The following is an 11,875-nucleotide window of genomic DNA, read 5'->3' on the forward strand; positions in this document are numbered from 1 at the left end:
TCTCGGAGGCTCAGCAGAGCCAGCAGCACAGCGACCGCAGGCTCCACCTTGATGTTGGACTCTGCTCTGTTGTCAGGACTGAGATGGTCTCGGTTGCCAAGGAACTGATGGAGAGTTCCGAGTCTTTCCTCAAGGGCAGGAGCGCTGTGAGAGAAGGGAGCAGAGCAGCCGTGAGCCCCCAGTGCCTGCAGGGACCCCCAGGGCCCCCCTTCAGCCCATGCCAGCCCCATCCATCTCCTTCCCTGGCAGGAGGAGCCGGTGAGACAACCAGAGCGGCTGAAGCTGCTGCTCAGGAATGACCCGTGTGCCCCCAACAAACAAAGGAGCTCAGGACTGGGCCAGGCCACAGAGTCATTTTTTCGTTTGCTGTACAAGCTGGTCTAGAGTTGTGTGCAGCCTCAATGAGCTCATGTATTGATCTGAGCATCATAGTGTGGAGTCTGGACATCATCAGCCTCCTGGCAAGGGGCAGGACAGGGATGGCTGTTCTTTCCCCACAAATTCCCTTCCTTTCTGGTGAGAAAACAAAATTCCTCCAATTTCAAGACCTTACTAAAGAGATATGCTAACCTATGTGTTAAGACACAAACAACTTTGTGAAACTGCTCTTGAAAAAAACCTCCTGAAACTGCTCATCTTCCCCTTGAGCATTTTCCTGGGGTGGGGCCGGGCACAGCAGCACCTGCCCAGGCTCTGTCCCCCTACTCACCATTGCAGATGTCCCACAACCTCTCCTGGCTGAGGATCCTCCGGCGCTGGGCAGCAAGATCTGGGGCATATAGATAATGTTAGAGCTTTGCTCCCCCTGGACAGGGCTGTCACCCAGCAAGGACAGCACCTGAGGGCTCTGGGATCCAGCAAGACCCCCAGCAAGCCCACCAGTGGGGACTCGGGCCAGGTGGCCAGAAACGGGTCCCTGGGAACTCACCGATGAACCTGATGGCCTCCTCTCGCACACTGGCCTTAGGGTCCTTCAGGTAGGGCAGGCTCTGCAGCAGATATTCCTCTACCCTGCTCCTGTTGTGTGTTATCTGAGGGAGCACAAGGGCACGGGGCTGGTATGGACCCTTCGCAGCCGTCCGGACCAGTGCCTCCTGCCAGCACCCCCGCTCCCTCCCAGTAACTCCTGTCTCCCAGCCAGAAGCCCCGTGGGCCTGAGGGCCAGAGAGCCACAGGCAGAGGGGGCTGGGGGTGCTGAGACCCCTCTGTCCTGCTGCCATGGCCCAGCTGGGCTGGGCTCTCCTGGAGGACTGCATGCTGGAGGGCAGGGAAGGAGGGTGCAGCTGGAGCAGTGGGGCTGGAGCAGGGCAGCGATGCAGAGCAGCACAGCCCCCCCTGACACGGCTGCAGCCCCCATCCAGCCCAGCCCAGGGGTTTGGGGGGTGTCCTCACCAAGCACTGTCTGATCAGGTCTGTCTGCCCTGTCTTTGACACGGAGCTGAGCCTCCTCCAGCCCAGGAACTCTCCACAGGTGCTGAGGGTGTCTCGGGAAGCCTGTGGAGAAGCAGAGGCTGGGAGATGGCACCAGAGCCCAGGGAAGGAGACCTGGCATCCTCCTGCTCGGGGCCTGGCTTTGAGCTGGGGGCACGGGGTGATCCCGAGATTGGATCCCCCTTCATTCCTGGGGCCATCCCGCGCTCCGGGAGCCAGCCCCGACTGAGCAGGGAACTGTCTGTGCCAGGTTCTCTGGCCCTGCTGGTTCTGGGGCTGCAGGGACCCTTTCTGTCGGCCAGGGGGACCCCACCTCCCCCTCCAGCTCTGCAGCACTGGGACCAGTGCCACAGGACCCTGTGGTGACACACATTCCCATTGTCCCTCACACCCAGGCCACCCCCGTGGTGTCAGCACACCCTTCCCCGCAACACCAATCGCTGGTCACTGCACCTTGGCCACGCTCTCGATCTCCTCACTGGTGTGCAGTAACAGTGGGAGAAGCACACTCTGCACTGTCTTCACCATTTTTTTCTTTTTTCTCCCCACCGTGGTCTTCATCATGTATTTGAAGAGGAGGATGGAGAGCTCCCGCACCCGGCTGCACTCCTGGCAAGGAGGAGGACAGAGAGAGCTCAGCACCAGCCGCTCCTCACCCAAGGGGAGCAGAGGTGTTAGTGTGGCTGGGGGAGAGGAGCTGCTCTGGGGCTGGATCCTGAACGCAGGAGCCGTTGGCCAGACCTGCAGCTGCAGCTCAACAGCCCCGGAGCCCTGAAAGGCCACGGAAGAGGAGCGGGGAGGGGAGGGGAAGAGCCCCAAAAGGCTACACAAGAGGAGTAAGGGGGGGACCCCTGCCCAAATGCTTTCCACATGGCCACACTGAAGGGCACCCATCCTGCAGCCATCGCCTCAGCTCAGGCTCCCATGGCAGACTTACATCATCGAAGAGGGGCAAGAGCTTCTCTGCCAGCTTCGGGGAGATGAGGTTGGACTCTTTCATCTTTATGTGACCCATCACGTTGATGAACAACATCAGAGCCTTCATCTTGACACTGGCATTGGCATCCATCAGGGTCTCCAGTATATCAGGCAGCAGCACCAGCAGTTTTCTGGCCTGTATGAAACACACCATTGCCTTTTTGTAAAGTGGTGAAAGACACCTGCCCCCACCGCCCCAGCCCCCGGCTGCTGATGGGGCTCCCCTTGTGGACCCCCTGCTCACCAGTTCAGGTGTTTTTGAGAGCGTGATGAGGCCTGTGAGCACCAGCGAGAGCATCACTGGGCTGCCATGCCTCATGTACCTCTGGGTTTTGTAGAGGGCAGCAAACTCCTCCGTGTCAATGTCAGCGCAGGCCAGGAGCTAAAATGGAGACAGTGGTGAGAGACCAGCAGAGCTGCAGGGCTCCCTCCATGCCACCAGCACAGTCCATGGCAAATGTCTCCTCTCCCCCAGAAGCCACCTCAGAGTCCCCACATCTCTGAGCCAGGAAGAGCAACCACCTTGACTCTGGTTTCTGCCCCTTCCTGGGGTCTCCAGGCTGCAGACCTGGGGAGGGGGATGCAGGCAGCAGGGAGGGCAAAGTGTTGCCTCTGCTGGGACAGGCTTGATGGGGCCAAGCCAGCATGGGGTGGGCCCAAGCGTGTGGCACGGGGGTCTGGCTGGTGCTGAACAGGGGAAGGAGGAGGAGGAAGACAGAGCGCTGGGACTGGGTGTGGGTCACTCACAGCCAAAGGGTAGATGCAGACGTCATCTGTGGCAGAGCTGAACACCCTGCGCAGCTGCCAGTCCTGAAGCACGCCGACCAGCTCCGACACGACTCTCCGCAGAGCCCAGGGCATGGAGATCATCACCTCCCACATGGCCACAGCCGCCCTGCAGAGCCAGAGCCAACTCGGTCAGCAGAGCTCCCTCTGCTCCTTCAGACCCCGGCCCTGGCGACCCCCTCATTTCGGGGTGCCTGCAGAGGCAGAGGGGGGTGAGGTTCTGTTCCTATGGGGCAGGGGCTCCGCTTTGGCCGGCTCTGGCTGAAGGGGGAAGCATGGTGGGATTGAGAGCCCTGATCCTCGGGGATATCCTGCAGTTTTCCATGGGTCTGGCAGCCAGAGAGTCTCTGGGCCACTCTCCCCCTGCGGAACAAGCCCTCAAGGCTGTCAGGGCTGGTACCTGTCACATGCTGGAGAGATGCTCAGAAGGCTCCTGACCACCTCCCTGGGACTCCACTCTGTCAGCACCAGCAGCAGCGCGTCCAAGCTGTTCCGGGCTAGTTCCGTGTGGATGTGGTCCACATTTTTGTGGATGTATCTCATAATTTTTGGCACCTGGAGGGGACATGGGTAAGGATGATGCTGCCGTTCCCACCCCTCCCTGATGCCTTGACGGTTTCAGGTGCTCAAGAGAGCTGAGTTAGGGCAGGAGAGAAGAACAAGACTTGATATGGAAGGACAATCCAGCCACGGGGCACTTACATCCGTCAGCCAGAACACAGGCTCTGTCATGGCCATGTCCACGATGTCACTGGCCATCAGCCTGTCATGGACATCATCTGCCGTCAAGGCCTCGATGGCCACGAGGAGAACATCCGTCTTCTGAGAAGGCTGGAGGTACTCGCCAAATACCTACAGGAAGAAAGACAGGGGGAAGATGTGTCACGCTGAGCTTGGCTGAGCAGCTCGACCACCTCTGGTCCCTTTGCTTGCACAAGTCGATGCCATGGTCAAAGGTCCCGGCAAGGGGGGAGCTCGTTACCGTTCCCATGTTGCTGCTGTCGAGTGAAGAAAGCAACCAGGTGCTCTCAGAATCCCATCCCGCTTCCTCTGGAATCTCCTCTGGCAGCGTCTCATCTACACAGAAACATGGAAGAGTCAGTAAGACAACAGCCATCTTGGCCAACAAGTCTCCCAAAGAGTTAAAAGAGCTTGAACCGGGGGAAACGGGGTCCTGGCATCGGCCCCCTCACTCACCGATCCACAGTGACTGTACCGGGGACACCTCCCAGGGCTCTGGCAGAGATCTGCTCTCCGAGGGAGCCCTCACCTCCTCCCAAACCACCCTGGGGCTGCTGGGGGGTCTCTCTGCCATATTCAAAAATGGTTGAGGGACAGTGGGGGGGTTCAGCTTTAGGAAGTGATGGGAAAAGACGTGGGCTGTGCTCAGGAGTCTCCTCGCTGCGCTCCTGCCCTGTCCCTTCCTCGTCTTGTCAGACACTGTGGGGCTGTGTTGCTCAGATACGTTGCTGGGGGTGACATGGAGACGTGTCACAGAAGGGGTCACATTGTGACGTCACCCAGGCTGGGTGGGGCAGGGTTCCACTGCAGGGGGTGGGGACCCAGCTTGCCACTGGGCCATTGCTCCTCTCAGGGTGTCTCCAGGCCCCCATCATGTCCCCTCAGCACCTTTCTGTACCCCCCGGCTCGTCTCAAGAGGGTTCACACACCCCGGCACAGCCCCCGGACTTTCTGCTTTGGTCCTGACAAACGCTCCAGACTGCCCCGTCTCTCCCTTATGGTCACCTGAAGCATTGCTGACCTGTGTCCAGTTCTTTCCCACACTCCCAGAGTAGGTTTAATCTGCTACAAGAGTTTCCTGGTTCCAGCTGGGATAGAGTTAATTTTCTCCCGCTGGGAGGGAGCACAGCCCCAGTGCTGTGTTTTGCAGCGACGGGATCTCCATTCTGTCGGGGTCACTGACCAGGAGCAGGCTGTTGGTCGGTGGGTGGTGAGCAGTCACCTTGTGCATTAGCCATTTGTACTTTCCATTGTTGTTATTTTGTTTTACTACAATCACTAAAGTGTTTTTTTTTAATCTCAACCTACAAGTTTTCCTTGTGTCCCTCCATTCTATTCCCTCATTCCCCCAACAGGGGGAGGAGAGCGAGTGGCTGTGTGGTGTTTGACTCCAACCAAGTTCAAACCACGAGAATCCTTTTTGGTGCACAGCGTGGGGCTCAAAGGGTTGAGATAATGGCAGATGGGGTCCGTGTGTCATAACTATTGGTTAGAAGCATTCATTATATTGGCTTATCAATTGCTGGTCATAATGTCGATCTCTTGGTTCCTTAAAATTTCCTCTCCTCATTTGCTCTATATAGTCCCCATGCTGCTGCTCAGCACCCGTGGGAACTGGGTTAAGATTTTTGTTTTGTTGAGCTGTGTAACACTGATTGATGGCACAGTGAAGTCCTACCCGATGTGCTGTCAGTCTGCAGATCGTCACCTCGTTCCTAGGTGAGTGTTGGGGCTTCTCCTGGGGTCTCCTGTGCATCTTCTTAAATGCTGACAAAATGCGCATGTGAAAACAGAATTAATCATCAGAATAGCTGATAAGGAAGAATTCATCAAGACCTGCCCCTGGAATTTATGCAGCAGCCAAAAGAATCTGTGAAGGATGTAAACTTTGTAAACAATATGCTTTTGTACGAATTAAGACATCCAGTGGAAAAAGACCTCCAGCCACCTTTCCTTTTCAAAAGCTCCAAGTTGATTATACTGAAATTCCAAATAAAAAAAATTTTTAAAGGGGGGTGTGTGTGTGTTACATGTTAGTGATAATTGATCAATTAACAGGATGGGTTAAAGCTTTCCCTACCAGGAAAACTGATTCAAAAGTAGTAGTAAATAAAAATTTACTGAAGGAATAATTCCTAAATATGGAGTTCCTGAAGTCATTGATTCTGATCATGGGGCTCCTTTCACAGCTGATATTTTAATTCCAATTTATCATTCCTTAGGAATTTTTAGTCAGTTTCATACTCCTCATCACCCCAAATCATCCAGCCAAGTAGAACAAATGAACAGAACCTTAAAAGAAAAATTACTTGAGGTTTGTAAAAAGACTGGCCTGAAGTGGCCCGCTGCTTTAAATTTAGTGTCTCATAATGGTCTGTGTGATTGTTCTGTTTGTTACATTGGTTGTTGTTCTTTTATAATGCAGAAGATTAAAAGAGGGACGTAGAATTATAAATAAGAAGGATTGCAGGAGTGCGATGGAAAAACAAAAGGAGGGAACTTGTGAAAGGAATAAGATTTAGAAATCTCTTTTCTCTTAGGATATTATTAATAGCAGGAATAATAATAACTAGATATTGTTTTATACAGCACAGGTGCTCTAGGAACAACACTGAAGATAAGGAATCGTGATGACCCAAGACTGCATCAGTGAGCAGCGATGTACCACCCAATCCTTTGTTTTTTGAGCAGTGCTAGTCAGAAACACTCCCTTTTATCACCAAAAACTACACCTGCTATGCTGAACCTCTGCTGTGATCCCTTGGATCCCAGCAAGGCTTTGGTATGTTCTGCAGCACATGAAAAGAGCAGAGTGAGGGCATGAGGTAAACAAGTGAGCAGGTCCACCGAGGTATCGCCACTGCATTTCCAAAAGAAAGTGGGTATTTCATCACTCAAAATAATACACTTTTCATATTCCCACCCACATTTTTATTTGTTTAATTCCTCTTATACCTATTTTGTTGATTATTCTGAACTGATTTGAATTTGGTCCTACCTTGTAAGAAACAATCACACCTGGAAATCTTGAAAGCTGCTGTTCCACAGAACTGGCATCTGTTTGTCATCATTAGTTAAGTGTGCTGAAAATGAGATCTGAACTCTGCAAATGGCTCATCACTCCCTTGCCATACCCCATCTGCCATCTGCAGATCCAGACATGCACAGTTTGAGGGTACAAAGTGATCAGTACATTTTCAGCTTTCCTGGCACCCATGAAAGCAGTTAGATGCACACATGGAGCTATCACTAGATGGTATGAAGTGAATAGCTCAGAGGGGAGGAATAATTATTTATTAAAAGTCCTGGATTTATCATGATCCTTGTCTTGTCTCCATCTTCAGCAACACTGTCATTGGCAAACCATCATTCCAGGATGCTCCAGCTAGTCTTTTAATTGGCTTGGTGGCAGCAGTAAATTTGAGCTCTTCAGGTCTCTCCAAATACCTGATTCTGTCAGTCCAGAGGGCTGAGGAGGTTTGTTGAACAAGCTGTCCTTAATATCAGTGGTTTATTTCTCACTTTCTTACTAGTACTCTCTCCTCCCTTTTTTGAAATTCTCCTTAGTCATTTAAAATTCAGGATCATTTTTCTCTTCTTATTGGGTTATTCACGTTAACTTTTTCAGTGTGCTTCTGTGAAGCAGGTCATAACTTATCAAAGCTTTATAGCTCCCCTCTCTGAAGCTGTGCTTGTATTTACAACCAGTGGGTCAAAACTGACAGCTTAAAATGCTGTTCTTAGCTGACTAACCAGTCTGGAGAACCTGACAGCCATCAGGATTTGCTGGAGGCTGTGGTGAAATTCAGGCTGAGGTATCCCAATCTGACAGGCAGGACAGCACATCCAGGAGATGTAACAGGGCACCAGTCCCCACAAAGAGGGACTAAAGGAACCTGCTCATGAGGAAACAGATGTTAAATGGGAAGCAACCCAACACAGTTGTCTTCATGGTATCACAAAATATCCATTAAAAGTCTGTAGTTTAGAGCAGGACTAAGAAGTCCCAGAAAATTTCACTGGAAATTATAACCTTATTTAGAAGATTTAGGTAAAACTTTATCTGAGCTACAAGATTTTGCCAAATGGAAGCTCCCAGAGAGGGAAGTTACAGCTACAACTGTTTCAGATCATTTTCCTAACATGTTGGTATAGCTGAGGAGCCAGTCCTAGATACTTTGGGAAAGGAAAACAAAATGATAGGTTTCCAGTAACTAGAGAAATTCAGACAATGCACAGTGAAGATCAGTTCTCAGCATAATATGGACAGGAAAAAAAGGACTACTGCAGCCTAATAGCAAACACACAGCACAGTAGTGATGTGTTCCCCATGAGTGTGCCATCAGCTGAAGGACAAGAGGTCTAGTCTCATCTTCTCATGTGTGCACACATAATTCATACACTACTTGGTGCCTGTTGTCTCAGCACACAGTCTCATTGTCCCCAGAGTATCAGCGTCCAGGCTGCAGCTCCCTCCCACTCACAGCACGTCCTTTATTCTGCACAGAGCTCTGTTCTTCGCTATGCAAACCAAGTCCACGGCTAGGATGTATCAGGTGATAGAATGCATTTGGATGGGTTGTCTCTACATGACAATTCATAATTCAGTTTGGCCATTTGGGTTTATTTCAGCTCCACTCAGCAGTTTTGTTACTCTTCTAAGTGTCCTCAGGTCCAATGTAGATTTAAATAAAAAAGATTTACATTATCCAAGTCCTACAGATCAATCAATTTTTCTCCACAGTGATTTCTGGCTCTTCTGTAGCTATACCTGTCTGACAAAGATATTGTCAGACAGATATAATTACTATATATTTACTATATATGTAAAAACATACATATTTTTAGAAGATTACATCCTTCTTTTGTGGAGTGGCCTCAACCATCCTCTGGTTCAGAGCACAAATCATTCTTTTCAGCTTCTTTGTCAGTTTTTAGCTTAATGTATAAAGAGTTTTGACAGCCCCTGCACACTTGCCATTACAGTAGGCTGCCCATGAATCTGTTCAATGACTCTGTGCATCCAGTGAATTTTGCTGACATTTTTCCCCCTCTTGCTTTAGATGATTGGCACCACAGTGATTTTAGAAATGCACACATGTGAAGCTGATTTTCACACTTGGCTGGAAAATTTACATTCTTAACATTGGATTTTTTTGTTTCATTTTACTTTATTTTTTAATATCTCACAACTGTGGTCCCTCCCCACAAATCCTTCCCATCCGTCCTTTGAGCACCTCAGTAATGCTTTGAAATTGCAACCAGTAGTTACCACTTAGAGGAGTAAATTGTGCTTTTGGAAACTTGTGCAGACAGCCTGCTCTCTTCTCTAGCAGTAGTAAAAGAGCGTTCGTGCCAGCCCACTCGTAAACTGCTTTCAGCATCTGAACTGCTCAATGCTACGGTTACTGCTGAGATGTGCAGGAGCATGAAGTTCATCGTGTAAAGAAGAGCTAGGAGACAGGCTTTGCCCTGGCATTGACTTATGTATGTGTGATAGGAGACTTCAGCAGACAAAAGAGAACCCCTGTGACTGGAGAAATATTTGGAGCTCCTGAGAGCAGAGAGCATGAGCACGCACAGCTTGTGGTGCAGAGGCGGTGCTCTCTGCCCCTTGGGGTGCCAGTGCAGGCTAACAGCGTGCTGGTCTCCTGATCTACAAGGACCAGACTTCTGCCAGTCCACCCTGCTGTGCTGGTGTGCCAGGTAACCGCTGTGACTCTTCTCAGAAGTGAGAGTTGTGACTGGGGACAAACGTTGAGGGTGGGAGTGAAGCTGTGCTGGGCTGGTGCCCAAATAGTGAGCTACACATTTGAGTGATGCTGACATATATGTGATCTTTTCAGAACGGACCCCAGAGAGTCATGCCCTTGATTTGCAGCTTCTGTTGTCTGTTTTAGGATTAGTTGGGTTGGCTTCTCTTGTAACTTGTCTGACTACTGTTAGATTAGGCAGGGCTTGTAGCAACAACATTATGTTATCTGAGAGTGACTCCAGAGGCCTTCAGACCTTGGCCATGGCTCACGCCTTGCTTGACCCAGAGGGAAGGGAGTGCTGGGTTGTGTAGGCTGGGCTTAATGTGCCAGCCATACAATTTCTTTTGCATAAACACAGGAGCCTGATGGGCCACCTGTCACCAAGCCACCAACTCCCGAAAATGCTGAGCTGTGTGGAGCCCAGCACCTGTCCTCGGGGTGCTCCACAGGTTACAGCCACTGGCCGGGTGTCATGCTATCAGTCACTTTTGAGCCTGGTGGTCCAACCCATGTAACAGTCTGTTTATCCTGCCTGTGAGTCCTTAACTTCTAGATAAGAAAGGTCCAAGAGGCTCTGTCAGGAGCTGTTCAGAACCTTGGTCTCTGTCTGTCTGTCTGTTCTGGGCTTTCCTGCAATTCTCCCCTTTACCTTTTAGTTTCCCAGAAAACGGCAGGAGGGTCAGTGGCCTGCAGGCATTAAGTCTTCCTTATCTGTTCTGGGTTAATAATGAAGTGTCAGTTGCCAGTGTCCTTCCCCTGGGGACTGAGATGGCAATCCCAGTCCTTTTCTCTTAGAGGCTTTGTGTTTTCAGATGGAGAAAGTGATGGAGTTGCAATGAATTGAAACTGTAGGCTAGCAAACTGTTTTATCCATTGGAGTGGAACAGTAGCATTATGGATCTTTTCCCTTTCAGAGGAAGGAGACCATCTCTTCTTGGAAACAGTCAAATTTATCAGAATGTCAAAAGAAATGTACTATGGGAATTTCCTCTTTAAGCATGGAGCCAACTTTTTCTATTAATAACTCTTTTTGAAAGCAGTTGTTTCTTACAGAACCTGTCTACATTCCCCTGTGCACTGAGATGTATGACAGATACACGAGCATCAACTGAGCAGTATCGCTGCCCAGATTCTGTCCTGTTGTCAGCAAATTATTTTATAATTGAGACGTGATCTGTTTTCCCTGTTTTTAAAGCAGTGGTGTTGAAGGTTAAACTTTTAGAGCAGTGTAGCCATGCTTAGGTCAAGCAAGATGTCCTTTGTCTATGTTAAAGCCAAAGTCATCCCTCATCAGCAGAACAAGTTGACAGCTGCCTTTGAGCCAGGACATCCCAGAGCCATTAGAGCTTGAAGAGGGTACACTGCCAACTTGCGAAGCAAACTCAAGGTCTGTGTATCCTTCACTGAACTGCCCTCATTAAAATACTAAAAATCCCACCTGTAGGTCAAGCAGACCCTTGGCCAGGTGAAGACCCTTCCCCTGAGCATGTGTAGTATAAATCCTGTGTCAGCAGGGTTAGAAATGTATATAAAGTACTAACCAATCCTCCTAGAGAGGATGGACTTGGAAAATTACTAACTCTGCAAGTTCTGTGTATAAATCTAGCAGGAAAAGCCCCGTTGGGGTGCTTGATTTGTGGGAAAGTGCTGAGCCCCCAGGCTTGTGCAAGTCTACAATAAGTGTGGGATTATTGACCTGTTGCACAGTGAGTAATGAACCCGCTTTCTGGGCACCAGCCCCAGCCCTGACAAACCATCTCTCCCACCTCACATTGTGCCCACCTGGAGAAACATCAGTCGCTTAAAGCTGTTCCCTAAGCGCTGCCCCCGCGAACCCCCTTTCAAGGTGAAAACGACCAGAATCCCGCAGGAGCATGAGCCTGAACCCACCCTTCTCTGCCCTTGCAAGTGTTTGGGTGCCCCCAGAGTGGGGCAGGGAGAGCGCCCCCCTCCCGCCTGGGCTCCCCGCTGACAGCCCAGCCCTGCCCAGCCCGCAGCTCCCATGCGTGTCCTGTGCTGCTGCAGCTGCGTACTGGCTGCGGGCAGGGGTGGGGCTTGCAGGGGGTGCACGCCCGGGGGGCCTCGTCCAGCTGCCAATCCCCAGTGGTGGAGACGGCGGCAGCAGCCACGGAGGTGCCCACCAGGGCCGGCACTGGTGGAGGGGGCTCTGCCCAGGAGGCAGC

At 50.9% G+C, this 11,875-nt stretch overlaps 1 long non-coding RNA gene across 1 annotated transcript; it reads right to left on the bottom strand.

Annotated features, from left to right (window-relative positions):
• Positions 1 to 3,913: 3,913 nt before the first annotated feature.
• Positions 3,914 to 5,286, bottom strand: LOC113490445. The gene is made up of 3 exons (XR_003400236.1): positions 4,942 to 5,286; positions 4,178 to 4,272; positions 3,914 to 4,047 (listed from the first exon to the last, which is right to left on the bottom strand). It is a non-coding gene; the product is annotated as an uncharacterized LOC113490445 (long non-coding RNA).
• Between the last annotated feature and the right edge of the window lie 6,589 nt (positions 5,287 to 11,875).

Source organism: Athene cunicularia, unplaced genomic scaffold, assembly GCF_003259725.1.
Source record: "Athene cunicularia isolate RWA unplaced genomic scaffold, athCun1 BOjh375695_part1, whole genome shotgun sequence".
Classification (NCBI taxonomy): domain Eukaryota; kingdom Metazoa; phylum Chordata; class Aves; order Strigiformes; family Strigidae; genus Athene; species Athene cunicularia.